The sequence below is a fragment of the Hesperophylax consimilis genome, chromosome 3, assembly GCF_061612785.1.
Source record: "Hesperophylax consimilis isolate HC1 chromosome 3, BYU_Hcon_1.0, whole genome shotgun sequence".
NCBI classification, from domain to species: Eukaryota; Metazoa; Arthropoda; class Insecta; order Trichoptera; family Limnephilidae; genus Hesperophylax; species Hesperophylax consimilis.
Window position 1 is genome coordinate 8091262 of NC_142838.1, and position 14937 is coordinate 8106198.

At 34.4% G+C, this 14937-nt stretch overlaps 1 protein-coding gene and 1 pseudogene across 2 annotated transcripts in view; both read right to left on the minus strand.

The window, feature by feature from the left end:
* Positions 1-14937, minus strand: part of LOC149424886 (uncharacterized) — a 493347-nt gene that overhangs the window by 417820 nt on the left and 60590 nt on the right. The window lies entirely within an intron of this gene.
* Positions 13769-13899, minus strand: LOC149424887 (U4 spliceosomal RNA; annotated as a pseudogene).

Below are 14937 nucleotides of genomic sequence, written 5' to 3' on the forward strand. Positions count from 1 at the left end.
ATTTTTCACAAAAACGGCGGTATACAAATCATCCAAATATTATTATGATTAAAGGGTATAAATAAAACGCACTCTTCGTGAGGTACGTTGATCCGCCCAGCGGAGTCTCAACATGCAACACGCTGGCATATTTAACGTGGTTCCTGTTCCTGATGGGGCCTGCATAATTCACGTGCAGCAGTGACAGCAGCAAGAACGGTACAACTCGGCGCAGCGAGGGCATCCATTATTGAAATCAAAGGCAATTTCCCATCTGTCCCGGGGAAAAATAGCCACAACTTTACACATTCTCTTTTGTTGCTGTTGAAATCCATAGACATAGGGAAACTCTTCGCACTCTTTAAACTTCTTTTGTTAACTTAAATGCAAAAATTCCACCTACATTTACGTTAGATAGCAAGCCAATTACATCGACTGATGTAAAGCAGAATGGAATTACCCACACGGACATAACTTACTGAAATAAAATATTGCTACTTTATTAAGAACCTCTTCAAATTATTAGTAATCCGGTAAAACCGGGATTGCAGGCCTTCAACAATTGAATTGATAGGTTTCCTAATAAACAAATAATTATAAGCAATAGTTAGTAGAGTGAAATATCAATACAAATTGAAAATACCTCCCGAGTAAAAATAAATGTCGCCAACGGGAATTTAACCCGTACCTTCTGATGTTTGGAATTGATCCCGTAACTTCTGATTCATTATCCTTTATATTATGCATAAAACCTTGTCTTATAAACATTAGTTTATCATTAAAAAAATAATCCTAATAAACTTTCAGTAGAACACGAGTTATTGCGATGTCGGAACAAGTGTTTATAAATTCTAATATTTTTGCATTTCGTCATTGCATACTATCAGGACAAATGCAGGTGCATGAACACGTATTCCGATATATAGGAAATGTACTAAAAGTTCATCACGAAACGGCCTGCAATCCCGTTTAAAACCGGATTACGAATAATTTGAGATATTTAATATAAGATATTTTTAATAATTAGCAATACTGATATTACTTCGTGTACATATTTGATTCTACGCTCTGTACGGTCGAGGACACCCCTATCTTCTCAATACATCAAAACTCAAACATGAAGTTTTATCTATTGTTATATGGTTACTGGTGTCGGTTCGAGGGTGGAAATCGTGGCAAAATTAAATGAAAAACATTTTCAGTTCCGGTGTGTTTCATCAATTTCCCTGAGAGATTTTAATTAAAAGTAAATTTACATGGACCATTTCATTACACTAATTCGGAATTTAATCACGGAATGGACCCGAAGTTGGCTACAGAATTACAGACCATGTTATATTTTCTTACTGAAGCGCCAAGCTTTGCATTGTGCAAATTGGACACAAGCAGGAACCAGGTACCTACCGGCACCCACCCACTCGGCCCGCAACCGGCGCATATAGAATTCTAGATTTAGGGGTAAACATTCAAATCGGGAAACATTTAACTTTATTCCACGAAAATCCTTTCAACGGGGAATTTTAGCTATGAAACGTTCCGATTAATTGCCAATCTTTGGTTGTTTTGGTTGGGACGGTGCTCAAAGCCGGCCTATTTGAAGGAGAAATTTGAAGCAGCAAAAACCCTCGAAAGGTCCCTGGGTATCTAGCACGGTATATCTTTAACGCCGGTAACTTGTCTTAGTTCCCGAGCATGACTGTAGATCGCCAAGATAACAACAGACGACTAAGTGTTCTTAATTTTTTCGACGTGAACCGTAGTTTGTACGTTAGAGATCTGCAGTCGTGCTCGGTAACGATGATAAGTTAACGACATTATCGATTAGACTTTTACCGATCGACCATACTCGATACTTACACTGGGGTTGTTTTTCTCTTGTTTCTAGGTTAACGCGTATATTTTCAGCTCAAAACGTCATTTCCGTTGATATTTGAACTAGGCAAATATCAACATTTTACATACATACATCTCATTCCAACTATAGTTTTTACACTCCAATACAACGCTTACACAGTCTTGGTAACAAATACTTAAACAATATAAATGTATTTGACAATAATTTGAACTTGGCAAACTTTAAACGGAGTATGTGAACTATTTCTACTTACTTTGTAAAATATTGTTACTTTCTTATTATCATTATGGTTGATTTGGAGGATTTTGGCAGATTTTCTATTTTTCGTTTCACTTATTTGTACTCTATCCATACCATAGACATATGAATATTAGTAGACCTGCCCTAAGTGATTAAAAGCGTATTATCCCCACTCCCCATACCGGTTCCATTGGAGCCGGCTGTGCTCGCGTATGGCCTCAAGTGAAATTTGAAAACGTGACGTCATCATTCTTGTGCGAACTATGGTCGAGGCATCATCGGTTCATTTTACGAAATAACGTGGCAAAATGTTGACTTGTACTATGAAAACTTGTAATAATAGATGTGAAAAAGAGAATAAACCCAATTGTCGTATTACATTCCATATATAAGCATTATTTTACTTTATTTTAAGCATATTCACATCGTATAATATAGATCAGTTTTAGAAACATATACTATCACATCGAGAAACGTCTGGACGCGAAACACAAAGCTGGTTGGTTGCTGGGAAGTAAATTATGAACATTTATAAAAGTGTCTTAACTAAATACTCAAACGAAATATTCGACTCTGAAAATAGAACCGAATTTTTTTGCCGAATTTGGACTTCGCAAATTTGTTCATAACGTGGCGAGTAATTTGCGCTCCCATGTAAAAATGTCTATTCATTCAAAAGCAGATTTTACTTTTAAGAAGTAAATGGTGATATTATAATGCGAGATGCCTATTTACTGTCAGATTGATTTATTGACGAATCACAGTCAGTTACTCCCTTCGTTCTTCAACAGTTGATTTTACCCCTCGCCATTATCTTCTCGTCTATTAATTCCTATGTCTGTGATCCATACCTATATTTTTTAAACTCTTATATTTTATGTAACATATTTTGTTAACTATACTATATTTTTTTATGTAACCTATATTTTGTTAAAAGTGATTTTTTTAATGTAATCTGTATAACTAAAAAAATTAAGATGTACATTATTATAGGTAAAAGCTCTATGGGCGTTTAAATAAAAAAAAGCCAAATGGTTTGATTCAATTTTTTTTAAATGATGTGTACAATAAGAACATTTCAAAAAAAGTATCTAAACCATGGGTTACTTGATAATGGAAGTAGTAGTAAAAAAATCATTGCTTAACTAAAAATAACAATAAAATAATAGTCAAACGCTCAAAATATATATGTGCTGAAGAGGTGCTCTTTTGTTAAATAAAACTATAATAAATTTATCGTTGTTTGATAAATCGGAAAGTTTCTCATTTGAGGAAAAATACTACGCATGTCATGAATGAAAAAATAATGAACAAGAAACTGATAAGTAATGAATGTAAATTTGTACATACAATACACAGAAAGCATGTAAATCAATTACGATAACGTTAGTTAAAGTTTATTCCCATTTCATATCTAATCAAAATAATCTTAACGTTACACAACAGGTACATAGGTAGGTAATTTGCTTTTACAAAGATAAACAAATATTTAGTCACACACATTCCAGGTTTATTTGATTTCTTGTACACATAAAAAGCTGATAACATAAAAGCAAACATAATACTCTGCGCGTAATATATTATGTAAAAGAAATGGTGTTTAATAAAATTTTTCAAACATTCTCTATTTTATAGAAGGGGATACTCGTTACAGCCATCGAATGACTGCGAACAAAACCTTTTAGGGAGAGTGAAGAGAAAATGTGGGGAAGAGGGGGAAGGTGGGGGAAAGGGGTAGGGAAAAGAGCGAGAACTTAAGTCGTAAAAGAAAATGGCAATTTTATTACTTTAAAAGCGACGGGACCCGAAGATGACACTAAAAACACGACGTATCAAGTAATCAATGGGTACGCCGCAACTTAAACGCTAAAAATGTATGAAGGCAGAATAAAAACATCGACACCGAAGGAAATTGTTTACATTCCTCTGTTGAGGCATAGCATCGATAAAAATGTAAATGAGAAACATAAAAACGTGCAAGCACTTACCTATTCAAAATTACCTCCATTTTTTGACAAATCAGCGACGCCCAAAGTGATATTTGAAACTAAATTCGTTCAACCGACATCAAATACTATAAAAAATATTTTTCATTGTTTTTTGTTTAGATGAAATAAAACCAAAACATAGCACGTAGTCGATAAGGGTTACTTTTTAGTTCAGGCGGGCAACTTTGAACTTTAGATCTTAAAATTACATTTTTTCCGATTTGGGTTGAAGGTCCCCGCCAGGGATTAACCCCCTTCGACGTATACTTTATTATTTATGACATATATATTTTTTTAATTACGTAAAAATCGTGACATTCCAAAGCCTCTTGATGGGGGGAAAAACCGATGATAAGGCAGCAAGTTAAATACGTCATAAACACCGAGGCAAACAGCTTGAAATGTGAAGTGAAGTGTCAACCTTTCCACTCAAGTTTTCTTACGTAGAGAAAACAAAGAAAAAGCATAAAAGTAAATTTTCGGGCTGTGTCTATAAGTTAGATGGGCCTGTAACGACTATTTCGCAGATGTGAACACAAAATCTAGGAAAAATGCCAAGCGACCAATAGCACGCTACATAATAGATGATCACGGTTCGAGCAACCTTTGCAAATCATAGACCCGGCCAGGGGTGAACTAGATTTTATAAATAAGTAATTGCCATACCTTCCCAGCATCGCCCAAATACCCTAACATCAAGTTTGTTCTCCAAATATCCAAACTCCGTGTGTGTTTCCGTGGGAAGTTTTTTTCAATAATCCTAATTCGAGGAAACAGATTCGATTTGCGGAACAATATCTTACAATGCTTTTAGCGGAATGCTTCCAGAAATGGAAACAGATAAAAAGCGAACAATCTTTGTAGGTTTTTTTATTCAACTAAGTATGCGAGGGCTTAAAATTATTGGTATTTTTTGTTTGATTGTAACACGAAGGAAGAGGGATTCTTCTAGAACAAGCGCAAGAGGCATTCGAAATTCGAAGACAGTGGGTAATAATAAAGAAGAGGAACGCAAATAAAAATATATAATAAGATTTAAAGAGCAAAAAAAATGTTTGAAATAAAATTTTATGAAAAGTATCGTTCAAATATTGAAGTAACGGATTTCAAAAGATTGCTCTCAGATTCTAATGATGTTCAAATACAAAAAAGAGATGATTGAAATGTGAATTAAATTGGAAGATCTTTAGACATTGTTTAGGACGAGCATAAAAATCATTATTAAAACAGATTATTTTTTATAAACCACAAAAAACTCGCATGAATATGCACGAGTAAGCAATTAGATAAATGAGATACCGCCGTTAATAGCGCTATATAATATTTATAGCGTTGGGGTGAAGTGCATGGCATCAGGTACATACTACATAGATTCAATTTGCAATATCAATAGTTATAATTCATTGAATGTCAGTGGATAGATTAAAGTGAGGCCGAAAAACATTCGCAATTCGATATCTGGGTCGCTGTTTAATACAACTTATAAATAGCATTTGGAAAAACAAGAGCTTCATACGCTTCTGTGATTATAAAACAACGTTGATCAATAATGTATTGAATCATCCATTGTACAGAGTTGTGTTAGTATTAGGTACTTGTAGCGGCGGTCGCTTGTGGTGCAAACATGCCCTGGTTCGATAATTGAATTCGATCACATATCCCATGGCATCCGTCTAGGTAGACTAACGACGATTTCTACAGATTTCGCACACTGGAAATTAAATCCGCTAGCGTGCGTACGGCAGACTGGAAACTGCAGGTGAATACGGTAACTCAGGACAGTGGCAATTCAACACACTTTTGAAAATATAATAATAATATATATTTTATTGTAACAAAGAATATGAGTCCCAACTGCACACGACCGTCTGGAGTCAGTGAGACTAGGCATTCCCTAATTGGGATATATGGTGAGGCTGTAGGTAGTGTGAAAGGAAGAAGATGGGGAAGTACCTGGCTACTCAGATCTGGTCACCAAACAAGGCCAAAGGCACATCAAGCAAAAGCCGTTTCCTTCATGTTAAATGGTCATGTATACCTTATCAGAAAAGAGGAACTCTTGAGCCACGATTCTTACTTTGGTTGTAAATTATAATATAATATATTGTGTATAAAATAAAATGTATACATTTTTATGTAAGTTTTTTTGAAAAAAGTGTTTAATTTTATTTATTTGTTCTGATTGGATGATAATAAAGCGCAATTCAGAATGGAAATGATTGTAATTTTTTTCTTGTTAAATATAATGGTTATGCATTTGTGTTGTTTTAACAATAGTTGTAATAAATTGATATCCATTTCACATTAGTTTGTAGATTTTTTAAATTATTATTGTAGAAAGCAATCACTTTGTGGTTTGTCATATTTATTTTTTTCACTTATTTTGTGGCCGGTTTCGCTTTGATCAAGCATCACCAGGGTAATAATTAATAATGTATTAATTATATGTACAGATTTGTACCCTGATGATGCTTGAGCAAAGCGGAACCGGTCGGTAAATAAATAATTTAATATTTAATGGAAGCTTGCTTAAATATGTCATCGACATTATTTAGTTCTTTTATGATGATTCTTTGCGAAACTTTTACTGAGTTTAGGTTGTTTTTGTAAGATAATCCCCGACCTATAATGCCGTATATAGGCAATGAGTGAGTGGCACAATACACATTTTTGATTTTTTTCATATTTAAAATGTTTCTTAACCTAACAAATATATATTGACCTCTTCCCGTAGTATGTTGATCCAGTAAGAAGTTGTTAGACTAAGTTGATCCACCTTTAACACCATATAACTTGGCAATTATGGAATACATCTGAATGAATTGACAACAGTGCTACAATAATTATCAATGTTGCCAGTTTGCCAGAAAAACCATTTGATGTACTGTTCATACAATTTTCAAAATTTGTATGTAAATCGGATGCATAATTTATGTTGATCTACCCAAATTGGCATACTTATGTTGATCTCATATATATTGATCTATTCCCGTAATATGTTGATCCAGGTAAGAAGTTATTAGACAAAGTTGATCTGTGTCCCTATATATGGTTTTACTAAATGAACCAACCAAGGGGGCAATCGGTGGACTGTTCATCACAAGGTTTTATCTGATTCCGTAATCTTTTGTGATATTGAAATCAAAGTATTAGTCTCTAGAGTCGAATATCGCATGAAATGAGTGTGAGATGGTACCGTTTCAAATAAAAATGACGTGTGTTGCTTGAATTGTTTATAAGAAATGTATGCGTATTTAGATTGAAACGAAAATTTCGCAAAAACAAATCCATAAAAAAATCATAACTTAGCAGGGGTACACGGGTTCATAGGGTGAGGTTTGTCTAGGTCCTGGCGGCGGATGCGTTTGCCCATCTACTGCGTGGCGGGCCGGATCGAAAGAAACTGGTTGAGGGATACCTTTCGACCATAAAAATCCGAAATGGCGGCAAAAGGAATAATGTTATGTAGGAAATTTTGAACCTGTATCTTTTACCATCTCTCCTGATTACGCTTCGTGACTTAGTAGGGGAGGCCGGGTTCTTGATTATAATGGGTAATTAATGGATGATTGGACGCGGATGGAGCTAACTAAAAACTGTCCAAAGAAGCGAAGCTAGCAGTCCACAATGTAGTGCTGGTACCTACCCTAATATATGGAAATGAGGCATGGAATTGGCAGAAGAAGGCTGAAAGTAGACAGAATGCTGTAGAAATGAAATCCCTGAGGCATATGTGCAGTAAAATCATGTATGACGAAATGTGCGTATTCTGTGTCTATTCTACAGATATGTTATTAGAGCCTGTTAAAAGGAGCTATCAGCATTGATCCCCGTTGCACCGTGCACGTGCTTGATACTCGACGGTCCGAGCGGAATACACGTTCACAGTTAAGTTGATGTTATCTATACATATATGAACGGGTCGTTTCTCCGACTCGTTTTACCGTAAGTCGGCTCGCATGCGGAACGAGCTATCAGCATCTGTTTTTCCTCCTCCATATAATTCGCGCCTATTTAAGACCAGCATTAATAAATTCATTCCTACAGCCCCTACCTTAACCCGCCTCATAAAGCTGCCCAACCGGTTGGCGACATAGTTTCTCTGTATTTAACGTGTAAAGATAGGGGCGCTCTAGTGAGAGGTGTCACATAAAAAAATCATACCGCCGAATTTGAATATGGAATAATTTCCTTTTGCCGCCATTTTAGATTTTTATGGCCAAAAGGTATCCCTCAACCAGTCTCTTTCAATCCGGCCCGCCACGTAGTAGCTGAGCAAACGCAACAGTGTACCCCTGCTAAGTTATGATTTTTTTATGGATTTGATTTTTGCGAATGTTTCGAATAGCTCTAAAGATGATTCTTTTAAAATCATCTCATATTTAATATTATAAAACAATATGACCGGAAATCAGCTGAACTAAAAAAACAGCTACAAGGTGGTTACAAATACTATTATATTAAATCAATTTTGTCATTTAATTCCCAAACAATGTGTATATATATATTCCTTTAAATTAAAATAGCAACTTCACATTAGAAAAGAGAGGACAACGAACAAATAAGTACATTGACTAAGTGTTACGGACGGACATGCACTTGAGCTTATAAAACTTGGGAGCTGTACTCACAGAAACTGGAGTTTAGTTGTAATACGGGGTCAATTGTACCGGTATAATCATCCCCCAAAAACATTAACAAAGAAACCATATAAACTACTAAATGCGGTTTAAAGCTAACGAATCCACCTAGATTTAATCAATAATCCCATATTTCTAGATTCCATAAGTACCCACTCTATTGTGTACCTAGAGGTAAAACTAAGATATTGCACAATATTGGCAAAATATGGCAGAAATCGCTCCAGTGGATAAGTAATAAAACGAAGTTTATAGGCACTTTATAAAAAAAAATGTCTAAAGAAACAGATAAATTTTTAAAACAATTATGAATAAAGTACATTCTGGAATCGTAAATAAGTCATTTTGAAATATTTCGCCGTGTTTAGTAATCAATAGTATCAGGAAACGCGGTGGCAAGACGTAGAATTCCATAGCCGTTGATTATCAAAGACAAAACAATTAAATATATGAAATTCTCTGTATGAAATTAGTTTTCATACAGAGAATATCCAAATAACCCTTTTTTGTGTATAAAAACATATCGGCTTTTTAGTTATGATGTGGTGTGATATGATTTGTATTTTTTTATGAAACACTAATATGAGGCATGAAGGAATTATCAAAATTTAAATAAAATATATTGAAGTGTTTTATCTTATCTTTTAGTTGGTATTACTATAAACTGCACATGTTAGTTCTACTTCTGCCATGTTTGTGCTAAAAATACTTTATTCAACTTCTCGAAGCAAGCTGTAGCTTTTTGTAGGAAATATGATATCTGATTATAATATTGTCAATATTTCTTTTTTCATTTTTTTACAAATAAAAACTTGTGTGAATACCGCACCAGAGTCATACAGTCCTAACCGCTCCGGAGCCAGTGAGACTATGGCATCCTCAAAGGAGATGACGAGGAGGAAGGTGGGAGAGTACCTAGCTATTCAGATATAACCAAACACTAATTGTAAAATAGTGCAAATTAATTTTAGTAAAATTTATTTGAACCCGCGACCTTTGGATTGCTAGTCGAGAGCCACCTCAAGTAGTTTGATATGTTTGGTGACTTAGCAGGAGTGCCCGGGTTTATGGGGTGAGGTTTGTTCGGTTCTTGGCGGCGGATGCGCTTGCCTACCAAATGCGTGGTGGGCCGGATCGATTAATCCTCTTTCAACGCATCGCCTTGCAACGCAGTAGGAGACTTGGATTCTTATGTTTATCACTCGAACACACTGACCCCCAGATTACTACCCACCCATCATACCTATTTCCTTGCCAGAACTCACTCTCATTCCTTTCTTTCAAAATACCCCCAACACAGCATTCACAAAGATGACATAGGCCTTGAGGGTTACGATTTTCCTTAGGGCCTCCTGTGTGGAGACGATGTAAAAAAATACAAAAAATAAACAACTTTCTCGCAAAATCGTTGGCGGTGACTAATGGTAGGGGTATTGGTTATCTAATAAATGGTTCCCGGGGCGGCGGTACACATAATTGTAATAGTACTCGAGGGCTCTGATGTACAGACATTATGGCTCCTGTTGATTGACGAACATATACTAAAACATCGTTGGTTGGAATCGGTGCTTGAAATGACTTTAGCCATGTTTAGTAAAAAACAAATTGGAATTAATTTTTCAGCAATTTCAATTTAAAATTTGAAAGATTAAATTCTCACCAATCTAATCGCCGCGATTTTAATAGGCACATATTATGGATATTACGCTTTGTTTCAACTTAATCATTACAAGAAACTTACGTCGGGAGAGATGGTAAAAGATACATTAAAATAAAATTTTATTCAATCAATGTTCAAAATTTCTCTTATAAAATGACTTAGACAAATCTCACCCCATGAACCCGGGCACCCCTGCTAAGTCACGAAACGTAGTAAATGATGCATTAAAGTTACATTTTTGTTTAATCAAGTTCAAAAGGTTTTTTAAGCATGGATTTGACGTTTGCGAAAGTTCCATTTCAATATAAATACGCGTGAGGCAGTCTATCCTCTTTAAGTACAGAGTCATTTTCATAGAATATGGATGTTCTAACGGAATCTAAAAAGTACCACAACGCGCGCGAAATTGGCGGTTACAAGTTACAACACATACAAGCGGTCAAGTTTGTCAGAAATATATAGATCAACAAAATAAATCGTGTAAAATGTATATGCGACCGAAAAATGGGCGTGGCTTACAGCTAAATCTCGATGACACAAGTTGATCTGTAGGGATTTACATATGTATGCCAGCTTGGGTAATGGATCAACATATCCGGGGTGGATCAACAAATGCAAACGGATCAACATATACCTGGCGTACCGTCGCGCGAGATCAACATAGTACGAGAGGGGATAAATATGTATATATATATGTATGTATATATATATATATATATACATTTCCTTATTCTCTTTATTAGATCTGTATTGTTCCACTGTAGGTTTTGATCGATGTCATGTGATGACATTTAATTTCAGAAAAAGAGTTGATTACAGTACAAATAGGATCACGTTGTTAACAGTTTACATTGTTACACTTTTCGTCGTGGATTATAATATTAATTTTCTATTTGGGTATTTTGTTTAAGGAGAAAAATATGTTATATTTTTGCACTAAGCGTATGTAGGTTATTTTCAAATCATGATTTTAAAGAATTAATACATTCAATTCCAAGTTTTTAACTAGTTCCCATGTTTAACCTTTTATTAATAATACAGTATCATTTGCACAAGAGATTCAATCACCTTTAATATTCGGTCGGAATGTGTCATTTACATATATGAGAAATAATAATGGTCCAAGGACCGTACCTTGATGGATTCCAAATTTACTTGTAAGTGAGGTACTAAAGGTTTAATTTGAATTTTATAAAGGCATCGTTTTATTTCATAGCTTTTAAGGCAATACGCGATTATTACGACACGGGTTTACAATTAAGACCTTGCCGTGAAAATAGTTTATGTAAATCAGTTTGAAAATTTCATAAAACCTTTTTCAACTATAAAATTAGCGGTAAGCACCAGATTTTATTTTTCTAGACGATGAATAAATAACTTCCCGAGTTATGTTTTCGTCTAGAAACATCTTGAGATTTTAGTAATACGTTCATCAGAAATAATTAAAATAAACCCTACGGAAAGATCCATTTTCTAGGCCCAGGGCAAATACTTTTATCAAGAATTTGCCCTAGGCCTAGTAATAATTTGAATATTTTTTTACACTGCTTCTTCACTTATACCGTTAAGATTCGCGCATAATTCTGTGGATAGCTTCTTCACTTTCGTCATTAAGTTAAGACTTTATTTATAAGGTATTGCCCCATCTTAATGACTTTATAACATTATAAAGTATTTTGAATTGTCAATGTCCTAAAGTTGTCATGGAACCGTGATGAATACAGTGATCAGCTAGAACATTAATTAATAATTGACTAATTATAAGAAGAAAAATTTAGCCATCCGACGCGGGAGCAACGAGTTAAATATTAAGTTCCGAAAGTAATTTAGTTTGTGTTATTGTAACAGCTGTTTCGACGTTAAGGGCCATTATCAAACTGTGATTCTAAGCTCTATCAACACTTTCAGGCTTACATGTGTTATTATATATAGTATAGTTATACTCGTAGTCTATTTACAAACGTGTAATAATTTCAAGGCAGGTATTAATATCACACGATTAAAAAACGTGATATTCAATTTGAAATTCTCGAAAAAATTCAGCGCCAAAGGCTTTGTATGGGTATCTTCCAATCGCAAATTACCGATACTTACATCCCCTTTGAAGAATACAAACTGAAAGCACTCTGCGCTAGTAGTGTACGAGGGCAAAGCGGAATATGAGATTTTATCGCGTTACGTAGGAAGTACGACTTGTGCAACAAATTTATGTGACTATTCAATTGGTAGTACAAACACAAAGCTACAATTCCTACCGAACTGTGCCACAAATCGGTGCACATAATATTCTGGCAACAATGAAGATATACCCAGACCGATTGCATTGTGAATGTTTACGGTGGGTTACGTCACATTACCTCATTGGTACTATCTGTTTAGAACTCGATATACTAAACACTGGGAAATTTGAAACCACTACGAAAAAAGGATATGGCAAGAAAATAAAATTTCTCCAAATTGAAAGATTAATCGAACCTTTCTGCAGTAGAAAGCGTTCTAATCAAGCGTGGTATCTTGTAACCATATAAATTGTATTGCGTATTCACGCTTGATTTGATCGAATACCGAAATGCAAATATCGTTTTGTCAAAGCACCCTTTTTACGCTCATGATTAAAAGCGGCCCCTTTTCTGGTAAAAATAATGTTTTATTTTTACGCTCGTTTACGCAAAGTGTTAAGGGTGAAATGAAAAAGGGATAACGAGAGAATGAGCGTTTACAATTCGGCGGTTTTTATATAAAATTGAATATCGTTTATGGAATTTCGGTATTGTAATGTACCACCTTTAACCTAAATTGTTTGAAGTTATATGTACAAGTATAATATCCTAGGTTATTTTATTTTATAATGCATACAACTCTGTTGTTTATGTATTTACTTGTCTTCAATATTTTAACCAATATAATATTCCATATTTAAGCTCTCTGCACACATATTTACCGATGAAACGAGAGGCTAGAGTAGTTAGAGAAATATCGTCGTACGATTCCAACAAACAAGTTACATCCATGGTACAAATACATACATTAATGGCCGCACATTATGCCTTTATTCGTGATTTTATTTAATTTCCATTGCCATATAATATACACGGCGAAAAATTGGTATTGCTGATTTTTTAAATCCTGTTAAAACGGGATTGCATGTCGTTTCCTAATTAACTTTTAGTACATTAATAATATATCCAGGCACGTGTTCACGCACCTGCATTTGTATTGATAATATACAATCAAGAAATACGAATATTTTATTTTTTTTATTTTTATTATTGTTATTATTTATCATATAAGTACATTTTTGTTTATTTGTTACAATATATGATCAAATATTTCAAGACCCCTCTTCCATAGAAGCATTAGCTTGTGGCTGGAAGAGGAGTGTAGGTACATTGTTTTATTACAATAAGTAAGTAATTAAATATAAAATGATTTTAAACTTATTTGAAGTGAGTTATTCTTAAGATTAAATTTTTCAACTAGCAATAATCGCACCTCGGATAAACCTCATTGGTTACGATATCGCCACTGCGCAAAGTTAAAAAATTTAATCTTAAGAATAAATTTTAACTTTGTTCTTAAGATTAAAGTTAAAATTTAAATTTTTTAATCTTAAGAACAAAGATTAATTCAATTGGAAACATTTTTATTTTTTGTAAGTTTGTCTTTAAAATAATTTTTCACAGTGTTTATTATTTAGATGTTATCATTAATGTTTCTAATTTCTTCAGGTAGTCGATTGAAAAAAATTCTTGCCCGGTAAGTGTAATAATTTTGTGCAAAGGAAGTGTTTAGTTTTGGGCGTGGAAAAATATATTTAAGTCGAGTACGGTTTTCAGTTAGAAATTGATAACTAACTAACTAACTAACCATCACGCCGTTTCCCCGCAGGGGTAGGCAGAGAGGACGGACCGCCAAACAACTCGGTCTTGGCACACACTCCTTGCCTCATTCACATTCATACATCGTCTCATACATACTCTTCTATTGTTCTGACTCTTGACATGGCCCGACTCAAGTATCTGATTCACTTGGTCGTGCCATGTCTTCCTCGGGCGCCCCCGACTTCTGCTACCATTCACATTTGCATCGTATATTCTCCTTACACTCCTTTCTTCGCTCATTCGCTCTACATGCCCAAACCATCTAAGCGTCCCTTTCTTGATCTTACTCATTACGCTTTTCTTTTATGATTTGAATTAATGCATTTTTAGTATAAAGATCTTTAAATGAAGGCACTTGAAATTCTTCGAATAATCGATCCGTTGGGTAATCGGAAGGTTTTCGTAATATTATTTTAATTATTAACCTTTGTACCACTTCTATTGGAGTAAGGTTAGTTTTGTATGTGGATCCCCAACTAATGATACCATATTGTAGAGTTGATTGGACCAAGGCATAATATATTAAATATAGGTTTTTTAAAGACAAAAAATTTCTGATTCTTAAAAATACATATATCAGTTTTCTGATTTTTTTTACAATTTGACATATTTGTTCCTTCCAATTCAAATTTTTATCGATAATTACTCCTAGATATTTGATTGTGTTTGTGTTTTTTAGTATTGTGCAGTTTTG